This window comes from Schistocerca cancellata, chromosome 1 (assembly GCF_023864275.1).
Source record: "Schistocerca cancellata isolate TAMUIC-IGC-003103 chromosome 1, iqSchCanc2.1, whole genome shotgun sequence".
NCBI lineage: Eukaryota > Metazoa > Arthropoda > Insecta > Orthoptera > Acrididae > Schistocerca > Schistocerca cancellata.
Window position 1 is genome coordinate 882,551,850 of NC_064626.1, and position 27,225 is coordinate 882,579,074.

Below are 27,225 nucleotides of genomic sequence, written 5' to 3' on the forward strand. Positions count from 1 at the left end.
ATTAATTAACGTAGGCTATTCCTTGGTGATTCAAGGTTTGATTCATCAACGACTTGCTTCTTTTAGTCAACTTATACCACAAATTTCGTTTCTCTATATTCGATTCGGAGCCTCTTCATTTGTTATTCAGTCCACCAACATAATCTTCACTATTCGCCCGTAGCACCATATTTAGAAAGCTACTTTTCTTCTTGTATTACTATTAATTTCGATATAAAGCTACACTTGAGACAAATACTTTTAAAAATGACTGTGGGATTATAAAATTTATATCGATGTTAACAGATTCCCTGTATCGATAATACGTCCTTTTTACATCTGCTATCACCGGTAACTTCTCTGCCCAGACACCAAAATTCGTCTATTGACTGTTGCGTCTCATTTCCTAATCTAGTTCCATCAATACCATATGACCCCTTTTGAAGGCATTATCCACTTCGTTCAACTGATTTCCCATGTCCTTTCCCGTCTTTGACAGACTTACAATATCACGACTAATTTAGTGGTTTGTATTTCTTCTCCATGTTTTCTTTATTTCCAGTTTCCTTCATCGTTTCCTTTACTGATTGCTTTATGTAGAGGTTGAATGACAAGGGGAATAGGCTACAACCCAATCTATGGGGTGATTTTTTTCCACCGTATTCAAATTCAACGGTTTGATCGATGAGAGGATACGGAACAAAAAAGGTCTAATGAATTTATATCCGGAAATGCATGGTTTCCATGCTAGAGACCATTTATTCAACCATACTTTGTTACAGAGACTGCGATCTTGACGTCGTGTGAGATTTACTTATCTTGCTGACTCACCTTCTAGTGGATGTAATACAACGTTCTACACAATGGTTCCGTATTCGAATCGACAACTTTCCGACATGGCGTCTACCTACGGTACGGCAAATAGCAATGGGCAGCGAGCAGCAAGGTTGTATCAGGAGACCTATCCCCACCAACAAGAACCACAGCATTCAATGTTTGCAACAGTGTTTCTCAGTTTGTCTGAGACAGGGTCGCTTTAGGGAGCAGAAAATCATGGAGGACGTGCCCGAAATGTTCGGAAACCTGACGTGAAGGAAAATGTGATGAACATTGTGGAAGGCGACCGCCACGTCCGTACCAGGCAGTTGGCCCGCCAGTACAGAGTAAGCCAGACGTCCGTGTGGAACAGTCTCCATGACAACTGTTACTACCCTTATCACTTACAGCGTGTGCAGGGCTTACTAGCGACACTTTCCACATCGGGAGCAGTTTTGTGACGGGTTTCTTAACCAGACAACCACGAATCCGGGGTTGTGTCTTCCGTGTTATTCACCGATGAGGCCACCTTTGCGCGGAGTGGTATCTTCAACTTCCATAACAGTCATCTGTGGGATAGTACGCAGAATCCCCATGGTATGGAGACAGCGAATCACCAACAGCCTGAATGTGTGGACCGGGATAATTGGCGACCGTATTTTGGGACCAGTCTTCCTTCCACGTCACGTAACAGGCCGGAACTATTGGCGTTTTCTTGAGGGTGATTTTGCCTACCCTGCTGGAAGAAGTGCCATTGACTATTCGAAGGGTTACGTGGCTGCTAAAAGATGATGCTCCAGCCCACGTCTCCATTAACGTCCGGAAGCATCTCAATGGTTTCTTCCCTGATCGATGGATCGGATGAGGAGATCCAGTTGCATGGCCTGTTCGTTCACCGGATCTCACCCCTTCGATTTCCGGTAATGGGGCCATCTCAAAAGTATCGTGCATGCTGAGCCCATTCCAGATGTGGAGACATAGGAGCAGCGCATTCATGCTGCCTTTGACATTGTTCGGATGCAGCCTGGCCGATGTTCACATGTGAGGCAGAACATGCTACGGCACGTACATGCATGCGTTGAGGCACCTGGAAACTACTTTCGACACATACTATAACTGCATGGTGCAGCACGTACTAGAACCGCAGTTTCTGTAACAATGTATGATTGAATAAATGGTCTCTAATATGGAAACCATGGATCTCCAGTCCTTTTTTGTTCCGTATCCTCTCATAGATCAAACCCTAGAGTTTGTACACAGTGGAAGAAGTTACCCTGTACAGTACCTCATTCGACTCTTACAACTGCACTCTGCTTTCTGTAAATAACAATTCGCTCCCTGTATTTTATCCCTTATACCTACAGGTGATCGAAGAGAGTATTCCCTTCAGCGTTGTCGACAGGCTTTGCATTAACCGCAAACAGTTTACAGCGCCTGACATTGTGCGTATGGATCGTTTCGAAGGCGTGCTGGAAAGTAATTTCTCTGAAATTTTTACGTGAAAACTCTTAAATCTTTTTAAATAAAACAAACTTTATTAAAGTTCTATACTTTTATTCTTCATTTCTACACATTTATGTCTCCCATTTACTCACCTTGGCTACGAATAAATTTCTCCAAACGAGAGACCAATTGTTGATATCGCCACTATAGAATGTTTGAATTTGTTGACGCAGCCACAACCTCATCTCTGATTGCACTACTTCAACAGTACCAAAGTGAAATCCTCGAAGATGATCTTTAAGCTTCGGAAACAGATACAAATAGGATGGGGCCAAGTCGGGAAGGTGTGGGAGGTGATCATGAGTGTGAACCCAAGGCGTCGGATTGTTGCAGATGTCACAGCACTTGCGTGTAGTCTGGCGTTGTCATGCTGAAGGAGAGGGTGCTCCATTTGCGGACGAATTCTTCGAGTTCTTTCTTACAGTTTCTGAGCGTCTCACAGTACTTTACAAACTTTATGGTGGCGCCTTTAGGTATGGATTCTGAATGCACCACACCTTGATTATCCCAGAACTTTTTTGGCGTCGGTGATCCTCTGTCACACACGATGAAGTTAGCACCACCGTTTCCTTCATTACAAACATGAACTACCCAAACTTGTTCATTACTGAAGTCGATATAATGATCACCGTACACGGCCCGTAAACAACTTCACTCTTCTATGGATTTCAGTTGGAGGCACGTTTTCCGCGGTTAGAAATTCAATTATAGCATGCTGTTTCTCAAGCATCGACATAGTTACGTTACACACCGAAACGATGTACTCCACAATTCGGAGCCCTCTACCGGAAGAGCCTTGCGACGTCAGTCAGCGTAGCGGGAAAGTCGAGTGACTAATATGCTTTACGTGTAACACCTCAATCGATACTGAGAACAGGAAAAAATTCGCTTACATTACTTTTCAGCACACTCTCGTACCTTCGAGTCCGGACAGCGTAGTCGGACAGAGTTTAATTTTATCCATATTTTGCAGCTTCAAACGTGACAGTACTCAATACACGCGAGATATGAATTAAAAAACGCCTTCAGTCACAATTTTTCGTGTTTTATTCAGTTCATGATGCATTTCGTACCCTGTGGGTCCATCTTCAGGTGTAATTCGTCTTAATACATGCTTTATTTGTTCTCTTGAATAAGATGAAATGCATATTCCTGTCGCGAAGAGGTTTGATGTTAGGTTACGAATTTCATAAATCAGATGCGGAAAATATGTGCGAAATAGTGGAAAAGATGAACAGCGTAAACTTACCAAATAATCCAAGAAAAGTGTTTTTAACGTTTTAGTAACGGCATAAGTTTTTTTGCTGCATCGTTTTCAAGCATATAACTTCATCCAAGAGGTACATTCGCAAATACATGTTTGTTAATAGAGTTTTTCCATAAATCTGCTACTGTAATTGATTTGCGCAGGAATATCTTCATTCATGCATGTTGCAACAGGTGGAACTAGAAAAATGGGCCGCGCCGTAGCGCTCCAAACTCATATAGTGTGTGTGGCAGTAACGAATTACGCAGCCAGCGAGTTGACACCGTCGTTTGGACTCATAGTCTACATGAGCTTGGTCCACTCGCAGTTCATCACTTCTCGATTTGGACTTCAGCTTCATGTTAATTCTTGGATTATGCTTATAAAAAGACCCGACTGATCCCTCTCAACATCCCCATTCATATCAGCTCAGCTAAATCTGTATCTCTGACTTCCACGTCGACAAGACTCCGAACACCATCTAACACTATTTTTCCACAGCGGTTATATATGATGTAGCTGTACGACAAACTTTCTTTTATGTTAACTGAATCTTCCGGTGGTTCTTGGTAGAACAACATTATGATAAATGAAAAGCACCAGTTTGATTTTGTTCTACAGTATTATTTATTTTAATTTTAACCGAGTTTCGGCCTACGAAGTCATCTTCAGACATTTACTGAGTATTGTCACCAGAGAAGTTACAATGTTTGTAAACTACATTGGAAGAGAAGTTACATATCTAGATTGAAGCAGAGACATACAGTAAGTAACATCTTTGAAATAGTGGTGGTAATGCATTGAAAAAGTAAAAAATTGAACAGAAAACAAAAATGGAGTAGACAGGAAAAACTTTAAAATAAAATAGGAACAGCATGCCTACATAACTGTTTCTATTAATAAACAGAATTAATAAAATAAAATAAAATTAGTGCTCGACAAGGCTACTTCAGGAGGGATAAAACATGGAGAGTGATACACAAACCAATTAAAAGAAGAAATAATTATCAATGTAACTACAGAACACACAAGGAACTTAAGCAATATCAATAAATTAAACAGAAATAAATAAATAAATGCAGGAAAATGGAGGAGTTTGAGGGAACATACAGTAAATGCAATCTTTGTCTATATATTCCATATAAACTGTAGTTTCAATTATTAAGGCTTTCTTTTAACTGATGCATGTATTACTGTCCATGTTTAATACCTCTTGTAATTGTCTCATCAAATACTGCTTATATTTTACTTATTTAATGCAAAGTGTTACATAGCCACAGTTTTGACTATAATGTTAATGTTTTTCCTGTTTGCTCCTTTTGTATGTGTGTATTGTTCAGCCTTTTTACCTTTTAAAAGTGCAGTACCACCAAACCCTCAAAGATTGCATTTACTATATATCCCCCCAAATTCCTCCAGCTTTCTGCATTTATTTATTTATTTCTGTTTAACTTATTGATATTGCTTAAGCTCCTTATGTATTCTGTAGCTGCACTGATAATTGTTTCTTCTTTTAATTGGTGTGTGTATCACTCTCCATGTTTTATACCTCCTGAAGTAGCCATGTCAAGCACTAATTTTATTTCATTTTATTAATTCTGTTCATTAATAGAAATTGTAATGTAGGCATGCTGTTCCTATTTTGTGTTAAACTTTTTCCTGTCTACTCCATTTTATTTTCTGTTCAATTTTTTACTTTTTCAATGCATTAGAGCCACTCTGTTACTACACCACTGTGTTACTTACTGTATGTCTCTGCTTCAATCCAGATGTGTAACTTCCCTTCCAATGTAGTTTACAAACATTATAACTTCTTTGGTGACAATACTCAGTAAATGTCTGAAGATGGCCTTGTAAGCCGAAAACCGGTTAACATAAAAAATGATACTGTAGAACAAAAGCAAACTGGTGCTTTTCATTTCTTTCTTCTTTTTATTTCATTGGCAGCTTGCAGTAATCTTCTGGTTGGAAGCAGTTCAAAATCCAGTGCCGTTTAGCGCCATTTTATAGCGCAGAATTTATGTAAAATGGTAAGCACTTATGAAACAAGAGAGCAATTATATATTGTGCAATGATGAAATCCGTAATACATAAATAGCTTTACTTAATGAAAATAACCTCACATAAATATCATCACTTAACACTTCCGGGCCGAGATGCCGTGGTCCATACATAAAACTCTCCCCTGACGTTTCGCCTTCAACTGCGGAAGGCATCCTCCCAGGACAAGCGGTGAACTGCAACGACAGCGCAAGTGAGCGTCGTATATATATATATATATATATATATATATATATATATATATATATATATATATATATATATATATATATATATATACTCCTGGAAATGGAAGAAAGAACACATTGACACCGGTGTGTCAGACCCACCATACTTGCTCCGGACACTGCGAGAGGGCTGTACAAGCAATGATCACACGCACGGCACAGCGGACACACCAGGAACCGCGGTGTTGGCCGTCGAATGGCGCTAGCTGCGCAGCATTTGTGCACCGCCGCCGTCAGTGTCAGCCAGTTTGCCGTGGCATACGGAGCTCCATCGCAGTCTTTAACATTGGTAGCATGCCGCGACAGCGTGGACGTGAACCTTATGTGCAGTTGACGGACTTTGAGCGAGGGCGAATAGTGGGTATGCGGGAGGCCGGGTGGACGTACCGCCGAATTGCTCAACACGTGGGGCGTGAGGTCTCCACAGTACATCGATGTTGTCGCCAGTGGTCGGCGGAAGGTGCACGTGCCCGTCGACCTGGGACCGGACCGCAGCGACGCACGGATGCACGCCAAGACCGTAGGATCCCACGCAGTGCCGTAGGGGACCGCACCGCCACTTCCCAGCAAATTAGGGACACTGTTGCTCCTGGGGTATCGGCGAGGACCATTCGCAACCGTCTCCATGAAGCTGGGCTACGGTCCCGCACACCGTTAGGCCGTCTTCCGCTCACGCCCCAACATCGTGCAGCCCGCCTCCAGTGGTGTCGCGACAGGCGTGAATGGAGGGACGAATGGAGACGTGTCGTCTTCAGCGATGAGAGTCGCTTCTGCCTTGGTGCCAATGATGGTCGTATGCGTGTTTGGCGCCGTGCAGGTGAGCGCCACAATCAGGACTGCATACGACCGAGGCACACAGGGCCAACACCCGGCATCATGGTGTGGGGAGCGATCTCCTACACTGGCCGTACACCACTGGTGATCGTCGAGGGGACACTGAATAGTGCACGGTACATCCAAACCGTCATCGAACCCATCGTTCTACCATTCCTAGACCGGCAAGGGAACTTGCTGTTCCAACAGGACAATGCACGTCCGCATGTATCCCGTGCCACCCAACGTGCTCTAGAAGGTGTAAGTCAACTACCCTGGCCAGCAAGATCTCCGGATCTGTCCCCCATTGAGCATCTTTGGGACTGGATGAAGCGTCGTCTCACGCGGTCTGCACGTCCAGCACGAACGCTGGTCCAACTGAGGCGCCAGGTGGAAATGGCATGGCAAGCCGTTCCACAGGACTACATCCAGCATCTCTACGATCGTCTCCATGGGAGAATAGCAGCCTGCATTGCTGCGAAAGGTGGATATACACTGTACTAGTGCCGACATTGTGCATGCTCTGTTGCCTGTGTCTATGTGCCTGTGGTTCTGTCAGTGTGATCATGTGATGTATCTGACCCCAGGAATGTGTCAATAAAGTTTCCCCTTCCTGGGACAATGAATTCACGGTGTTCTTATTTCAATTTCCAGGAGTGTATATATATATATATATATATATATATATATATATATATATATATATAGCCATCCAGAGGGCGCCGCTGTCAATCACGTGACGTCGGCTGTGCTATAATCTCTGATATTTCCAACTTTCTCAATTGAAATTAATCGATTGTCACGCTGTTCCTGCAATGTTGATAACCATATCTTACCCAGCTTAATGCCTTCATCTCCTCTATTAAAATTATTGCAGTGTTTGGCAATCTCAATAGCCTCTCTGTACATTCGCGCATAACAATGCGACGTCTTTGCTACTATGACGGTCATCTCACTAAACTTTATTTCATGATCACCTTCCTCAGACACATGATCCGCTATAGCCGATTTATCAATATGTCCGAGGCGGCAGTTCCTTTTGTGTTCACCCAGACGGGTGTTGACGCTTCTATTTGTTGCAACTATATAGACCTTTCCACAACTGCACGGAATTTTATAGACACCTGGTGTAGCTAGAGGATGTCGTTTATCGGATCTTAAACGTTCTTTTATTTTCGTTGTGGGTATGAAAACAGTTTCCACATCGTACTTGCTTAAAATTTTTCCAATGCGATCAGTGACCTTACTGATAAATGGTAAGAACACTTTCCCCTTGGGTTGTTCAAAAAATGTGTGTGAAATCTTACGGGACTTAACTGCTAAGGTCATCAGCCCCTAAGCTTACACACTACTTAATCTAAACTATCCTATGGACAAACACACACACCCGTGCCCGAGGGAGGACTCGAACCTCCGCCGGGAACACCCGCACAGTCCATGACTGCAGCGCACGAGACCGCTCGGCTAATCCCGCGCGGCTCCATTTGGGTTGGTGTCGAACCTCGTCCGTCCTGGTTGTCAGTCTAGGGCGTAGTGCACGATCTGTCTCTCTGTTGGAATATCCATTCTTCTTGAAGGTCGCTCTAAGGTGTTCAGTCTCATCATCTAAGTGAGCTGGTTAACATATTTTGTGCGCCCTGTCTATTAATGTTTTAATCGCCCCTCTTTTATGTCTTGAGTGGTGGTTAGAATCTTTCTGCAGATAACGATCAGTGTGTGTGTCTTTTCTGAAAACCTTATGACCCAATTCCGTGCAGTTGTGGAAAGGTTTATATAGGTAAAACAAAAAGAAGCGTCAACACCCGTCTGGATGAACATAAAAGGAACTGCCGCCTGGGATATACTGATAAATCGGCTGTAGCGGAACATGTGTTTCAGGAAGGTGATCACGAAATAAAGTTTAATGAGACGACCGTCATAGCATAGAAGTCGCATTATTATGCGCGAATGTACAGAGATGCAATTGAGATTACCACACACTGCAATAATTTTAATAGAAAAGATGAAGGCATTAAGCTGGATAAGATATGGATGTCAACATTGCAGCAACAGTGTGACAATCGATTAATTTCAAGTGAGAAAGTTGACAATATCAGAGATTATAGCACAGCCGACGTCACGTGATTGACAGCGGCGCCCTCTGGATGGCTTATATATACGGCGCTCACTCGCGCTGTCGTTGCAGTTCGCCGCTTGTCCTGGGAGGATGCCTTCCGCAGACGAAGGCGAAACGTCAGGACAGAGTTTTATGTATGGACCACGGCATCTCAGCCCGGAAGTGTTAAGTGATGACAACATCTGTCGTGAAAGCCTTCATTCTCACATAAATAGTTTTATATAATGAAAATAATACCTTTAAACTATTTTTATGTTAAATTTGTTCTATATTCATGTAAAAATATCAGTGGGAGCAGGAATTGTCGTGAATTACACGAAATCAATGTTTACTCTCGCACATAGCTGGAGTCGATAGAAATCTGCAGCCAAAGTGACTGACTTGTGGTTCTCGTTGGGCTGATACATGAAAGCTGCTGTTGTTTCATTTCACTGAGTCTATTAACCACTGGATAATGGTAAACGGCCTGTCAGGTTGTATCAGTAGCGTTAAGATGGGAAGGGCGTATTTACTTTGTACAAATTCAGAGACCTGGCATCGTTGCGCATATTAGGTACTAAGGAAGAATACAACATTGTTGTCACTGAAGTTATACGCCTAGTCCATGAAACTGTATTGGTTTCAACGTTTAACTTACACCCACATTTGAATTACTAATAGATTGACATGAACTTTACTAATGTGTGTCCACATCGTCGCCGGCCGGTGTGGCCGTGCGGTCTGGGCGCTTCAGTCTGGAACCGCGTGACCGCTCCGGTCGCAGGTTCGAATCCTGCCTCGGGCATGGATGTGTGTGATGTCCTTAGGTTAGTTAGGTTTAAGTAGTTCTAAGTTCTAGGGGACTGATGACCACAGATGTTAAGTCCCATAGTGCTCAAAGCCATTTGAACCATTTTTTCCACATCGTCGACCCTGTTCCTTACCTTGAACAGTATCAATATTTGTCGATGATGATGCTTTGAATATTGTTAATTAATACTAATCCAGCACATACAAAAGAACGATCAATTTAAGTTGTTATTACTGTAACCTTGCACTAGATTAGTGGTTTTGTACATAGGTTGAACTTGCTTGATTTAACCACATTGGACGACATTTTTCAATTAAGTAGTAGTAGTTGACAGTGATTGCGTACAGGGAACGATGTTCAAAACAACTTGTAAATAAAAACAATGTTAAATCAATGTCCATAAATCATTTCTCATATTACTAATATCAGTGAGAGCTCTGTTTACAACATTTAATTTTTTTTTTTTTTTTTGCTTTGGTGTACATGACATGCAACCAGCAACTCTCTACATAAATCGTATATTTGATGATCAAAAACTTGTAAGCACATCATGGTAACTAACAACAATACAATTCTTTATGTTATTGAGAGAGAAAAACTAGTACCAAGAAATTAATTTTCTCTTAAATGAAATTATAACTTTCTTTTCTGGTCATACAATGGCTTTCATGAGGTAGGAAATTCGCAATTGTGTATATAACTATCATATGTCAAATCCGAAAATCATGATTTTCTGTTGCTGTATCTGTACTAAGTCTGCTTTCCATCTCGTTTTATGCTTTCGATTTCAGTTCAGGGATTTGAGTCAAACGCATTAAAATGGGACAGACTAAGTGACTTTTGTTCGTTTTGTCCTTTGCAATGCTGTCTACGTACTTGTCTAGTAGGATGCCTCAGTGTGAGCGTATCGACAGAAAGTCACACTTGTCAAGCACTGCTGTAGTTCATCCATCTTTTGCATTCTCTACATTAGGACAATGCTGCTGTCCTCCTTATTGCTGGCATGTTGATACCCGATTGTACGCTCCACGTGTTGGATACAAACAACATATGCCTCATCTGAAGCGGTCAGACTACTGTAGAACTTGCATGATGGTTGCTGTCTCTTACTTGTGCTAACCACACACGGTTCATCAGCTATTTTTGACATATCAGGGAAGATCTTAGTCGCATCTGTTACTCCATTTGCACGGTTGCCGTAAATGTGTTGTTAATGTCTAATGCTTGACGTTTGGGAAGTAGGTTGATGTAGTACGAAGTGGGTATTAGCGATTGGTCATGTTGAATGGCCGTTAGTATTGTGAAGTGTGCATTGTTTTCCAAAACAAAAACAATGATTAATTTCAAAAATCCTCCGAAGTCTTGTTAAATTCTTAACAAGTAGGAGCTCAAAATTTGGACTGTGAACAACATAAACATGTCCGTTAGTCGTGAAGTGTAACAGCGTCAGTGCCTAATACACTGCCATGGAAAAGACACTCACTGGAGTAATATCAGAATTAGGAAGCACGCTCAACATGCAGACTGAAATAGTGCAAAATTCTCTTGTCTTGTAATTTTATCTCAATACCTGTTATGTTTTAGACATAACGACTTTGGAATCCTGATGGACGTTAGATAGTAGATGACACCTTCTAATTTCTTCGTAGAGTATGTTCCTCCACTCGTTTGTAAACCATACCATTTTATTGTGTATATCTGTTCTGTGTATATATTCAGCTCATGAAACTGACTGGCTCGTATGAAACTGTTGTCGTACCCTATACACTGCTTTATTTTATAGTGTATATTTACTGAAACAATAGCTACATTAACATTTGGCATTCACTTAACTTTTAATCAGTCTTAAGGTATTCTGTAATTAAACGAAACACGTTCTCGTTGTGAAATGCGTGGCATTAGACTGGTAACGGACATGTATACAATTCAGTTATCGTCGTTTTCTCCACTTAACTGTACTTTTTGCCTTGATACTAATGATACAGTCTATGAATGGCATTTTCAACACGTATTTTATCGGTAATATAAGGGCAGTTTCCCTAAGAAGTTGCACTTTAAAGAAAAATCGGAAATCACCCGCGCCCTTGATTCGGTGCATTGCTTCTGAAACACTACCACGGAATCAACACTTGCTAAGAGACTAGGCGCGCTGTTTGTCATCACGTCCCGCTTATTGAGTAAAGTGTTGCTGGAAACAGTTCGTGGGTCATCTACGTTGACAACATGCTCGCTCTGTCTTTTTCGGTGCTGGTCTTCTTGTGTTGGGATGGTCATCCCGACATCCATGGCGTAAAACGGCATGATACTGGTTTATCCGGCGAAACCCAATATATGGTTTAGTATAATTAGGAACTACCAGGTTTAGAAGTATGAAACCAGAATTTGGTTGCAATAATTACACGTCTGTTGTTTGACACTGATAAACAATATTTCATTCAAAATAATCTCCATTGTTATGTATACATTTCTCCCACCTCTCCGGCAGGCTATGAATGCCACACCAAGAAAAAGTTTTTTTTTTTTTGCGATCACTCAGCGAGCCATTTTCGTACACTTTCATACGAATTGAAGAGTTGTTCAGCGAGAACGTGTCCTAGTGATGCAAACAGATGGTAATCGGTCGAAGCCAAGTCTGGAGAATAAGCCGCAAGGCGTTGCAGACGTTTTTCACGTAATGCTCTATTCAATTTATCATTTGATGTTGATTGTGATCAGTGTTAATGAGTTCACCAGGTTTTAGCAGTTCATAATACATGAAACCCTTCTGATCCCACCAAACACAGAGCATTGTCTCCTTTCCAAATCGATTTGGTCTTGCAGTGGATGTCGGTGGTTTGCCTGGATTCACCCATGATTTACGACACTTAGGATTCTCAAAATATATCCATGTTTCATCACCTGACACTATTCGATGGAGAAACGACTTTCTTTTGTATCTGGCGAGCAGCATTTCACAAGTGGTCTTCCGTTTTGCTTGCTGTCTTTTATTCAGTTCATGCGGAACTCATTTTCCCACTGTCTGCACTTTCCCCATAGCTTTCAAAATGGTTCAAATGGCTCTGAACACTATGGGACTTAACACTGTGGTCATCGGTCCCCTAGAACTTAGGACTACTTAAACCTAACTAACCTAAAGACATCACACACATCCATGCCCGAGGCAGGATTCGAACCTGCGACCGTAGCGATCACGCAGTTCCAGACTGAAGCGCCTATAACCGCACGGCCACATCAGCCGGTCCATAGCTTTCAACCGAAGAGAAACGGCTTTCTGCGTCACATTCAGTTGTTCCGCGAGTCCCTGCTGAGTTTGAGTATCATCTTCATCCAATAAGTCCTGAAATTCGTTGTCTTCGAACTTTTTCGATGGTCTCCCGCGCTCGTCGTTTCTCACATCAAAATCAGCACTTTTGAATTTTTTGAACCATTCGAAACACAATGTTTTCCCAAGAGCATGTTCACCGAAAGCTTGGACAAGCATTCGATGCGATTCTGTAGCAGATTTCTTCAAATGATGACAGAAATCCGATGCTCTCCGCAAATAGTAGTTCGTAGGCACAAAACTCGACATGTTTACGGGTTTGAAACAGATACCTCTGTATGGAACTTGGGTTACTGTGTGTTGACATTCGTCGTCAGCCGTTACAGGAAGCAGACGGCGCTGCAGACGCGGTCTCACGGGCCCTACACTGACGGCTGGCACCATCTATAGGAAAATTCCGGTTTCATGCTTCTACACCTGGTACATGTACAATTACGTACATACTCCGAAAGCCATCACACGTTGCATAGCGGAAGTATCTTGTATCATTACTGGTCGTTTCTTTTCCTGTTCCAGTCGGAAATGGAGCAAGGGTAAACAATTGTCTAGGTGCTTCCGTACGAACCCTAATTTCTTTCACCTTGTCTTCGCGGTCCTAATGGAAAGGTAGATTGGCTGCAGTAAGATCATTCAGCAGTCACCGCATATGCCGTACTCAACAGTATTTTCCGAAATCAATATCGCCTTCCTGCCAAGAATTTCCATCTGAGTTCACGTAGAATTTCCGTAATACTCCGTGTTGATATGACTCACCGATAACAAATCCACCAGCACGCGTCTGAATTGCTTCGATGTATTCGTTTAATCCGACCTGGTGGACATTCCAAAGAGTCGAGAAGTTGCAAGAGTGGGTCGCATCATTGTTCTATACACGGTCTCCTTTATACGGTACATGAGCTACACTTCTCTAAGTATACATAGTGGAGATTGCGATATTACGTGATTTCTTGGACTTGGGACGTAGTGTACATCCGTCAGACTACATAGCTGGTGTAGCGACGTGATGTCATACCCTAGGGCATATTATGAAATATAAATAAAGTAGGTGGCGTTGATTACAAGAATGTAGCTCATTGTTAAAAGAATAACTCGAGTTACAACTATGATGCTCAGTCATAGGTGAATAAGAACAAAATTTGTCAGAACAAAACTAATACTGTAAGGATAAAAAAATTCACATTACAAACTGAAAAGAAATACTTGCTTAAAGAAATAGAAAGTAATATCTCTCATCAAAACATAAGAGACAGATTTAGCTTCTCACACACAGCAGAGTTTTAAACAAGTATCTTATTTCGAAACCAATGAAAGCATGAAACAAACGCCGCTAGAAAAAGTAACCTAAAATACGCACCTCGTGACGCCACAACAGCCACCACCGTTAAGCCGGTGGTTAGTGTCACAAATTCCTCTTGACCCCAAATTCTTCTGCTCGTGCATGTATGAGAGTTCTTGTCCTTGACTGTCGCAGTAGAGTAGGCCGTTTTGCAAATTGTAACAAAATTTTCCATAGTCCTATAGACCCTACGAAGCATGATGGGATGGTGATGGGCAGCGAACTATAATTTAAAAACGTGGTATCACTAAAACGTGGGTATGAGAAATTCGGGCCTCCTATTAACATAAGGCCACACACTTTTTCCGGCTCGGAGCGGCGACGCACACTCGAACGCGTGTCCAAACGTCAAACAAATCAGAACTCTCCGAGCAGCGAAAAAAAAAAAAATGGTTCAAATGGCTCTGAGCACTATGGGACTTAACTGCTACGGTCATCAGTCCCCTAGAACTTAGAACTACTTAAACCTAACTAACCTAAGGACAGCACACAACACCCAGCCGAGCAGCGAAACTGAATAGCGACTTCATTAATAAGGCCGTTACTAAGCAACTGCCAAACTTGTTACAATTATGTCAGACGTAGCCATGATGTATTGCGTGAATCATTCTTTTCACTTGTCACTTTTTCATATAACTCTGGATAGTTGTGAGTTCTGTAAAGAAACACAGTCACTTTCGTTCAGATACTAGGCTTAGATGTTTTGCTCACTTGAAAAACTAAACGAGTGCCACTTCACTGCGAAAAAAGCTTCCAACGCTGAATAGTAGTCGTGATTCACTACTCGCGGAAAAATCGGAAATAGTCAGAAACTCGTTCTACCCGATTATCTAGATCTCTACACAATTTCGTAATGGCAGTATACAGTATCTGGAAATTATGATCAGTTTATTTTGGCACAGACAACCAAATGTGTGCAATCGGAAATTAATAAGACTCTCAGTTTCACTGACTTTCCATCTAAGGGGCAGTCAAATGAAAACGAAACAGATGGAAAAAAGTAATTGACATAACTTTTAATAAATTTATTCCACTGTGAGGCAGGTCAGTTAATACCTTCACGGAAAACTGTTTACGGTTGCCTATGGAACTTTGATTGTATCCAGGAATACACATCTTCGTCCGACCACGAATGTCTTTCTTCGGGGCTCAAAGGATCTTGAAATCTCGTGGAGGACAGATCGAAACTGTATGGTGGATGGGTGTGGGCCCGCCCACATGTGGTCAAGGTAGTTGCGACTATATTGCAAGAGTTTCGCTCGGAAGCCCTTACACATTTTTCCACGAAGGTATTGACCGTCTTGTCCAAGAGTGGGATAAATGTATTAACAGTTACAGCGATTACTTCTGAAACAATAAACAGTTTACTTACTTTTTCCATGAGTCTCATTTTCATTTCAATGCCCCTTATATTTTATGTGCGAGCCTATCTGAATTTTTATTCTACACAGCATCGTAATTCAACGGTACAGAGTTATTTCCGAATAAATGCACAAGGAACAATTAGGTGACTTTCCGTCACTATGCATTTATGCACAGCAATCACAATAGGTAATAATGGTTCTAGTAATCTTGCTGACAGGGACAGAAATGATGTGCCGTGCAAAGTGCGTCGCCATCGGCACTTAAAAAGTAACGCAGGCCGCTCTTTAACGGTAAAGATTGTGGGGCTAATGATGTGTTGATCACACTGTAATTCCATTAGGGATGCAGAGGACTTGTAGCAGTTGAGCGGAACGGATAGAGTATTGATAAGTGTCTTTCGTCTTCTTTCGTTTCACCCTCTTTGGGGTACGTTGGAGCAATCACTTTTTTGTGTGTTGTTCTTTTCTCAGTGCCCAGTATTACTTTATTCTTTATGAACTTATTTTCCTTTCTTCCGAGATGACGTGTTTGGATTTTGTGTATATTTGTCTTGGAGTCTTGTATATTCGTCTTTAGTAATTGATTTACCTGTTCGATCGATTAGTGATTTTTATGAAAACTTTAGTGCTCCTAGGTCTTTCTCAGTTTCTTTAAACCAGTTGGGTTTTCTTTGCTGTTACAAAAAACAAAGATTTGTTTGGTTAATCTGTTAGACTTCATTCTGAGAAGATAGCCATAAAAGTATATCCTTCTTTTTCTCATTGTATCTGAAAGTTTTTCGATTTCCTTATAGAGAGTTTCATTTTTTATGTATACTATCTGAATATATTGAAATTTGGTTCTATGAAATTCTTTAAAATTTTCTTTTCTATAAGACGAACATCAGGAAAAGTAAAACAAGGGTAATGGAATATGGGTGAATCCAGTCAAGCGACGCTGAGGTAATTATATTAGGAAATGAGAAACTAATAGCATTAGATGAGTTTTGTTATTTAGGTACGATATAAAATGCAGACTGACAACAGCAAGAAAAGAATTTCTGAAAATAGATAACTATTTTGACATCAAATGTAAATTTAAATGTCAGGAACACTTCTCTGAAGGTAACAGTTTGGGTTGTAGCCTTGTATGGAAGTGAAACGTGGACGATAAACAGTTCGGACAAAAAGACAGAAGAAGCTTTAGAAATTTGATGCTATAGGAGAATGCTGAAAATTAGGTAAGTGGATCGGTAACTAATGAGGAGGTTCTAAAGTGACACGGGGAGAATATATTTTATGGCAGAACTTGATTAAAACAAGGAATCGGTTAATAGCACACATTCTGTGGCGTCAGTGAACCGTCAGTTTTATGATTTTGGAGGGGGGGGGTGGGAATTGTGGGTGGGAGGGTGTAAAAATCGCAGAGGAAGGTCAAGGACTTAATACGGTAAACGGATGTAGGTTGCAGTAGTTATGCGGAAATGAAGTGTCTTGTACGTGATAAACTAACGTTGGAGAGCTGCTTCAAACTAGTCTTCACAACAACAAAAGATTTATTTTTACAATACTCAGTACCAATTTCTGCTTTAGCTATCGAACTACAGTCGTTCGCCTGCTTTCATGAATGAAATGATTAACGTTGCGTTGGAGCATGTGTATGAAGGAACCCTTCTTTCGGACTGAAACCTATGTACTGCTTTGAGGCTGAGAAGTTTGGGTACTAGTCTGCCTGCACCGAAAATTTATCGTAACAATAATGCTCATTCACATTTATCAACCCATAATTTTTCTTGGAATGGTGATAGACAGAACTTTGCGGGAACTTGACAATACCTGCTTCTAAGACTGCGTGTAAGATTCATTCAGGCCTTTAATTCTTATCACAGAGAGCAAACTAGATTATAGTCCGCCCCCGGTAGCTGAATGGTCAGCGTGACGGATTGTCAGTCCTCTGGGTCCGGGTTCGACTCCCGTCAGGGTAGGGGAATTTTCTCCGCCCAAGGACTGGGTGCTGTGCGGTCTTCATTATCATCCTCATCGACTGCAGGTCGCCGAAGTGGTGTCAAATTGAAGGACCGCACCCGGCGTACGGCCTGTCCGAGGGGGGGCCTTAGCCATACGATTAAATAAAAAAAGTAAATTACACAGAGAAGTGCCGTTTTCATTGTAAAAATCTGCACTCTTCTTTCTGTATATTTACAGTAATGAAATTTCATCAAACATTTAGTTACAGCGTAAGTTCTATAGACAAAGTATATTGGAATGGCTAAAGGTTCGCCGTAGCATTCAAAGGATATGTCCTCCAACCTTGATCGTTTTTTTTCTCTGCTTCACATTTTTTCCTTTCTGCTGAACTACTGACGATGTTGTTACTAACTCAGTTTTCTGATACTATTAATTAGGCCTGATATACTAGCCTGCGGTCAACGTTCTGTTTAACTTCATGTTTCTACTTCCTAATAATGGCTTCGTTTCTGAAAGGCTTCCTCCCATGTCTTAAGTAAATCTCAGCTCGACTTCGTGAACACCAATCAGTATTTTATTGCAGATTCCTTCTTTTTTACAAGAATCTGTTTCTCTCTACACAGTTTTTCAGACAGTAAGAGAACTTTCTCCTGGTCAGCTGCGACTTTTACTCTACTTTATCTGCCATCTTCCTCTTCTGTCTTCCACTTCGTACTGCTCCATAACTGCCATTACATCCACAAATTTCACTCTCTTTTAGTGTTTCATATATAAAAGGCGATCAATATAAACCTGAAGTACTTCAATAGGTCATAATTGCTCTCCGAAAGCTCGTAGAAACGGGAAAGTTGTTTTTATGACCTCAGAAGCTCGGGGAGAATCAGAAGTACCACCCCCTGTTGGCAAGTTGATATTCGTTTCTGAGCGCGCGGTCCTTGCCCTGTATAACGTCGCTCTTGCTCCGCTCGTGTTAGTTCGTTCGTGACCTCGTCTGTCGCGAATTGTGAAGTCTGTTGAGTGTGTAGTTCGGTCCGCGTGACAGAAACGAGCATATTACTGATTCGTTCGCAGTCTTTAGCTGCCAGAAACATGCAGTACGGACTTGGTGGGCGTATTTTTATTATGAAACCGTATTTGAAAACAGGCTTATTGGTCACAACACATTCCGGGGAGAATTCAACGTTCGCGGTTTTATAACAAAGGAAACAGTTTCATCATGTAGACTGTAAGGAAGCTGGAGACAATTGGTGTGCTCAACAGTGACAGTGGTACATGTTAAATACAGACCATCAATGAATGCAGAGGTTACTGAATGTTCGAAGACGCTTGGAGAATTCCCCAAGGAAGTCGTTGCGTCAACTGGACCAGGAGACAAGCTTTTAATATGACATAGGTCAGAGAGCTGCGAAGAAATATGCGTAACGACCAGACTGAGTGTGGCATTCCAAGAAACAGATCAAAAGAAAAGAATGCTTTACTGCCGATGGTTTCAGGGGTCTTATTCAACTTACAGACATTATTTCCGTAACTTGGCTTACAGATGAGGTATGGTTCCATCTGTAAGGGCCATGGCACACAAAACAGCAGACACTCGGCTATTGTGAACTCCCATATCATCCACGAAAGACAACTGCTTGATGGAAAGGTTGGAGTGTGGTGCGCGGTGTCAAGTTCGTAGACAGTACAGTTTATACGGGCATCTCCATACATTTTTGGAGCAGCTGGATGACACTGGACTTGCAGAGGTTATTTCCAACAAGATAGAACAACGTATCACACATCTAACGCTTCTTACCAAATTGCAACCAGTTTCTTTGGTGACCAAAAAATCTCAAAAAATTCGTGCCGCTTCCTCCCTCAACTCCCCGGATTTGGTTGTTGTGGAAGTATCTTAAAAATCGAGTGTACAAGAATAAACCACAGACAACTACGGCACTCCGAGAGCCCACCGCAGACGAAATAAGCAACACTGGCGAGGATATACTTCACAGAAGGTCGCGGAATATGCCGAAACGAGTAGAGTTGTGTGTCGTTGCTGATGGAGGGTACATCCAACATCTGCTGTGAGGACTTTTTAGGTGTTTATGTAATCTCTCAATTGTATATTATCTTTTCCCAAAATTGCAAATGTGTCCCTTTATGGATTCAAATGTAATACCTCATAAAAGTACTTCATGTTTATATCACACTGTACTTTAATGAATTACTATATTTTCTCCGTTTTTGTGCCATGTGAGTACAAGCGGCATGTTGGCATGTACAGTGATTGTTGATTAGGTAACGGTTCAGAACGCCATATTTCTGGTATCCTATTGCCATCAGATTCGCCTCCGTCGCTGAGTGGTCAGTGCAACAGACCACCATGTAGGGAATCCGGGTTTGATTCCCGGTACTGTCAGGGATTTTTCCTTAGTGGGAGGACTGGAAGAGAATACAATTAGACTCAGGACGTCAACTGAGGAGATACTTGACCGAGTAGAAGGGACTCCAAGTTACGAAAATGGACAACATTTGACCCTACAGCCGTTCGTACGGCATTCAATGGCGACATCGGCAGACCACACGGTGGTCGGTCGGTATCGATTGGCCCACCAGGGCGTGTGGACGGAGTTCACGTTTTCATATTGCCAATAGTATCTCAATTTTCTTCTTTCATTGCCTTATGTTGCGCCTTTCTCAGTACTGAATTTTCGGAAGTCACTATGCGTTCCTTTAATTTTCATAACTTTAGCCTGCGCTTAGTTTATCCTTAAACCCAAATTGTGTTCTAAATACACTGCTATTTTATTCACTAGTTTTGCCTTTAACTTACGACAGTATCAATTCCCAATACACTTGCATATATTTTTCAAATATTTAAAACGAGGCGCAGAGCGAGAAATACACCTCGCATTTCTTAACGCCAACTTTTCTCTCTTGATTTTCCACTAATATTATTTCCATTTGGTTTCTACAGTTATTGCAAAGTTCTCACTGTTGTTTTTGCCTTTATACGGAACGATGTTACAATCCTAAGGAGTAGGATTCACATCCTCGTCTCGTCGTCCAGATTTATACGTTTCATAGTTTCTCAAAAAAAAAAAAAAATAAATAAATGTAGGTTTCAGATACTGTGAAAGAAACTGGTTGTACTTTATTCTTCATTCCATTACTATGAAAAACGTCAGATTTTCTTTTTGTTATTTTTGCATGTTCCGAAACAAAGAAAAATTCCACGATTTTTTCATTATTTCAGTATTATTCTTGTCATTACAAGTGTGGGATAGCTATCAAAATTCTCAGACTTACTCGATCTTCTGTACCTCGTCCTCACTATTTCTGTACGTATTATTGCAGTTTACATTGTGAAGGACTTTATCAAGCATAGATAACTCAACAACGCTTAGAACCCTCTGATCTTTTGATATGAGTACCAAAATCGGAGACACTATACAGCGTTATTCAACTCCTTACACCTCTGTCGAATCTCGCAACCCGCAAAACTACAGTTGGCCTTTATTGGCCACGCGCTAGAGTTTCATATTCTCTCTCTTGTTACATGCAAGCTATTAGTCCCGCAGAAAAAATGAGTAGGAGATTTTTCTGGGAAATTTAATGTAGTTAAATTTTGCAGTGGGATGCGTCTTCGCTTGACGCAACGGTTTTCGATTTTTTCGTGAAAAATGCACGAAAATGACCATCAAACGCAACGTCATCCCACACTCATCCTCTGTCACTCAGGGTTGTTGTTCGTTGCATTTCCTCGTGCCACTGTACAAAAATTTCCCTGTACACGAACTGTGCCGATATTCAACGTTTTTTGGTCTCTATCGATTGAGCTATTACACCAGCAGTATAGTCGGATACTTCGTTAAGGTAAATAAATTAAACGCGCCCGTGAGGCTAATGAAGGGAAAATGACTTTTCTAAACGTTGTGCAAAATGTAATTACGTTGACGATTCCATTCAAACTTAACCCTGTAAGTAGGCTGTACGGTTTTTTTATTGGTAACGCCACGTAGCGCGCTGTATAAAAATCACTTGCTGTGCTGTGTTTGCATTGTTATTGGCTGTTGTAGTGTTGGGCAGCTGGATGTTAACAGCGCGTAGCGTTGCGCAGTTGGAGGTCAGCCGCCAGCAGTGATGGATGTGGGGAAGTGAGATGGCGGATTTTTGAGAGCGGATGATCTGGACGTGTGTCCATCAGAAATAGTACATTTGTAAGAATGGATGTCATGAACTGCTATATATATTATGACTTTTGAACACTATTAAGGTAAATACATTGTTTGTTCTCTATCAAAATCTTTCATTTGCTAACTATGCCTATCAGTAGTTAGTGCCTTCAGTAGTTTGAATCTTTATTTAGCTGGCAGTAGTGGCGCTCGCGCTCGCTGTATTGCAGTAGTTCGAGTAACGAAGATGTTTGAGAGGTAAGTGATTTGTGAAAGGTATAGGTTAATGTTAGTCAGGGCCATTCTTTTGTAGGGATTATTGAAAGTCAGATTGCGTTGCGCTAAAAAATATTGTGTGTCAATTTAGTGTTGATCAGAATAGGTAAAGAGCGAAATGTCTGAGTACGTTCAGTTTTGCTCAGCTGTTTGAACATCAAATAATGTAAGAGATTTATCAGCACAGTAATTCAATAATTTTTCTAAGGGGACGTTTCAGCCCATATAAGCACAGTAGTCAGAAGGACTGACAAATAAAACGATGCAGTTGTTCGTTTATTAAAATTCATAACACTGTTAGATAAAATTTACACAAACGTAAATTTTACAATTTGTAAGTGCTCGACTAAGCCGGTGGCCCAATAAGGTGAGTCAATGAAGACCGAAAAGACCGAATGTGGCAAACGATTTGTTCAGTCGCAAATTGTTGTCAGTGATAGGAGGGAGTGCCATGAACAACTTAGTACGAACCTTGACCCATGGGGGCCGAGTGCGGGAGTGGGGTTGCGTTTTAGGGTCAATCTTGTACATTTCGCTTGAATAACTCCGAAAGTACGCCCTCTTGCGAAAGGGTATAGCAGTACAAAATTTAAGGACATTAAAAGTGTCCAGTTCATTTTTTGTCTGTAGAGGTAATAGTTTGCGTGTAGCGAGCGAGAGAATATGAAAACCTTGCGCGCTGTTTAAGAAGGCCAGTTATAATATTGCAGGTTGTGTAAAACTACAGCGATAGGGACACCTGAATCACACTCTATGGGATAAAAAGAGTAGAGAAATGTGATTTTTTTCCTTATCTGTATTGATGCCTTTTGCTTTTGAAGTCTTATAATCAGAAATGACCTGTAACTTGTAACTTTCATGTTCTAAAATTCGCGCCACAGTCAACATTGTAATATTTACAGGAAACAGAATACTTCAGCTTTACGGCAGAGTGGTTGCGGCAATCGTTCATCGTCATTAGCGAATCTCTGAAAATAAGTCAGACCAGCTAGCGGTGATGGATGTCACCCATGGCGCCTTATCTGCGCCCAGCGGACGAGCGCAACAAATTAGGAGCCAGCGCGGTCATGAACCGCCTCGGCGCTGGTCGGAACCGCGGCTTTCGACCTCTTTCTCCAAGCCCCCCCCCCCCCCACCCAGTTGCCCCCGGTGGGACATCGATTCTGCCAACTCTAAGATAAAGAGCGCTGTCTCGCTATCACTTGGCGGCGGATGTTATTGTCGATTTCGACAGACGCCAAACGTCAAAACACTCAGCTCACCCATTTCAACACTTCCTCGATGTGCCCTCTGGATCGAACACATCGTGTAGTTGCGAGGATCAGAAACTTACGTCAAACGTCGCTTCCTGCTTGCTATCAGCACGCAGCACTGGAACGTTCTAGTAGCTTTCTAGTAAGTAAGGTCCAGACGCCGCACTCGCATTAGGGTACAAGAGGATTTAAATCCCAGTCTGCCCAACCAGATCTGTGCCTTCTGTGAATTCTCCAAAAGAACTGTTCGTTTGGAAATAACATAGCCGAATTTCTTACTCGTTCATACCTTTCAATACTGAGCGTTGTCTCTAACGACTTCGCCCCTTGATGATACGTTAGACCCTAATCTTCTAACATTCTACGTGGTGTCTGTTTGTTCTATATCGTGTCTCCCTACCACTTTCGCGCAACGACGCTCTGAGCGTGTTTTTTAGGGAATTGACTAGTTTGAACCTGGGACCTGTTGCTGGTAAGGAGGCGCCAGACCACACATGACATGTAGAATTCAGAAGAGTTCAGTGAGACTAGCGATGATATAACCAAATACTTAATGATTTCAGCGTCAGATCCACTGCACTCCCTGTAAAAGAATCTTAATACTAACTAAATTTAGCGGAAGGGGTTCAAGGCTTTCCTATTTTTAGATAGCTGGTAAAATAACGTCGAAAAAGCAGTTAAGTTTACCATTGGAAATTTATTCTACTCACAAAACATTGTTTATAAATTGCACTATTGATAAAAGGAAATGTTTTAATACAGGATGATAAAAACCAACTGCGTTCAACAAAAATTTGAATGAATATTCCCTGAGTGGGTTTCCAATTTCTACAATGGATCGAAGGATGAGCTATGCCATATCACATCTATAATCTAGGTTTAAATTAAGTTTCACAAGAGAGAAAACTATCAAAATGGTCTACAGTGACCCTCAATTATCTTTAATTACTTATCTAACTTGTCGTAAATTATAGTGGCTGATGTGGCTTCTCAATAACTATATAACAGAAAAATCATCGCGTTTCAGATTTTTACTTCAAGTGGCAAATGTGAACACCATGAGCTTTAATTGACGATCAACACTAGTATTACGCAAAAAGGGGGTGTAACAGATGAGACTTCTGCAGTTCTGAGTGAAGCTTTATGTACTATTATGCAGCATCGCGTGCGTTCATTACCTTGTCGGTGTTCGTCAGGGGGCGACGGGCAGCACAGCTCCGCTCACCTCGCCGTCTCGGAAGCAACTCTCTCCTAACTTATCCTTACTACAATGTACCGAAGTTGGTTTAAAAAAACTATCTGGCTGTGTTTTCATCTGACCAATCAGGGTCTCAATGTTAACCTTAAGTTCCACCTACAAGAATTCTGTCTATCCAATGAGAAACGTTATACTTTTCGTGGTGGGGCAATGTTTTTAAAGTTTGCAACGTAACAGAGACCCGAAAAAGTCTCACGCCAAACCTTGCAGCTGGTGTGGTCCTTTTAGCGTTATCGTAAGATCGATACTGTTCTTCTGGAGGGCCCTATCTTTTAACATGGGTTGGGGGGGTGGTCCTGACGTAACAGAGACGCGAAAAAGTCTCACGCTAAAACATGCGGGTGGTGTGGCCCTTTTTTGTGTTATCGTAAGATCTATACTTTTCTTCTGGAGGGCTCTAGCTTTTAACATGGGCTGGGGGGTGGTCCTGACGTAACAGAGACGCGAAAAAGTCTCACGCTAAAACTTGCGGGTGGTGTGGTCCTAGCGGTTAGCTGGCGACGTGGGTGTCCGTCCCTTATCGTAGGGCCTTCCAGCTTAACACGGTTCTGCTCTCGGCTTCTGTTCTCGTTTCTCCCCTCGGAACTGCGTCTGTCTCACAGTGGGAAGGTATGACATGCATTTAGCATTCTCGTGTTAGTCTGTGGTATTCCATTTGCTCACTCGTTACTCGTATTACTTTGGTTAATTTAATGTCACGATTTATTCGGAGCTATGTCACATACTACTGGATTTGCTTATCATGTCAGGGTTTTCATGGAAGGTGTTGGATTTGTCTGACACCTTACAATCTTGCCAGTGAAACAATATCTGAGTGTTTCTTTTTCTAGGAAGACTATTCATTTTATTAATTGTTATGTATTACTTTTCCTCTGACTCTGGCTACTTTTACTGTAACACCTTCCCCTTCTTCGTATCCAGAATGGCTTATCTTTTTTTGCAATGTTCTCTACTTGCTTTTGATATTCATTTCTTGAACTGTTGAAGTATTTGAAGACTGCGAGTAGATGTTCTCTTTTTGTTGGTTTCTGTGTCAACTGCCTGCCAGTGCAACTGATACACTGTGATGTCATCTCTAGGTTCTGTTTTGTATTCTTCATATTCTTACTTTTTTCATAGCTTCTCTTATCAAAGTATCATTGTATCTAGTCACACCCTGTCGAAAGCATTTCCTAACGACTTAGTTTAATTTATTATAATGTATCATGCTCCTAACAAAGTTTGCTTTACACTCTCTCCTTCTCTTCAACAGCTGCCTTACTCCATTGCATAAATTCTTTTTCTGGGCTTCTTCATAACGGAAACATCTTTTGCTGTTTGTATTTGTTGAAATACTTCACCGCTTTTTATATGACTACATAACACCGATATCCGAAGATGTTCAACTTGCTGCTTCATTTAATCCTGTACGTCACCCCGTTCTTTAACAAACCCTTGTAATTTACATTTAGGAATTTCTGCTAAAATTCTTCGTCGTTTGATAAAATACAGCCAGTTTCATTTTAGTTCCTTCTGGCTCTCTTCTGGAGGAACACGTTTCAAGTTTCCGTCGACTACGACGTCGATCATTTCTGCTATCATACCCAAGTTTTCCTGTAAAGCTTGGTTGTTAGTTTTAGCCGTACTGTTTCTTTAAAATCTCCCATTATCATCTTGTTGTGGGGCCTGGTTTGATTTACCAGTTTCTGCAGTTCTTCGTAGTTTGTTTCTGGGTCCTCATCAGAATGCATGATTTAAAAACACTTTCTGAGATAATATGTGAGATTTCATCAATAGCGGTTCTAGGCGCTCAGTCCGGAACCGCGGGACTGCTACGGTCGCAGGTTCAAATCCTATCTCGGGCATGGATGTGTGTGATGTCCTTAGGTTAGTTAGGTTTAATTAGTTCTAAGTTCTAGGGGACTGATGACCACAGATATTAAGTCCCATAGTGCTCAGAGCCATTTTTCATCAATATCTGAAACATTAGTCGAACAAATTACGGGTATGCAGCCGCGCAAATAAAATTTCTTCCACTGATATTTCGGCCGCGTATCGTCCGGCCATCCTCAGAATGAGTCGCAAGACACTACAAGGTGCCAAATGCTGCCTTTTATACTCCACTGCACATGCGGCTCACAGATGCTGCTTGGCGGCAAAGAGATAATCTTACATAAGCGCCGCCCGTGGTGGAAGCATATAGACATTCGGTTCGCTTGTAGATGTAAAATTGGGAGTAGGAATTAAAATTCATGGAGAAGAAATAAAAACTTTGAGGTTAGCCGATGATATTGTAATTCCGTCAGAGTCAGCAAAGGACCTGGAAGAGCACCTGAACAGAATGGACAGTGTCTTGATAGGAGGATATAAGATGGACATCAACAAAAGCAAAACAAGGATAATGGAATGTAGTCGAATTAAATCGGATGATGCTGAGGGTATTAGGTTAGGTAATGAGACACTTAAAGTAGTAAAGGAGTTTTGCTGTTTGAGGAGCAAAATAACTGATGATGGTCGAAGTAGAGAGGATATAAAATGTAGACTGGCAATTGCAAGGAAAGTGTTTCTGAAGAAGAGAAATTTGTTAACATCGAGTATAGATTTAAGTGCCAGGAAGCCGTTTCTGAAAGTTTTTGTATGGAGTGTAGCCATGTATGGAAGTGAAACGTGGACGATAAATGCACTCCTGGAAAGGGAAAAAAGAACACATTGACACCGGTGTGTCAGACCCACCATACTTGCTCCGGACACTGCGAGAGGGCTGTACAAGCAATGATCACACGCA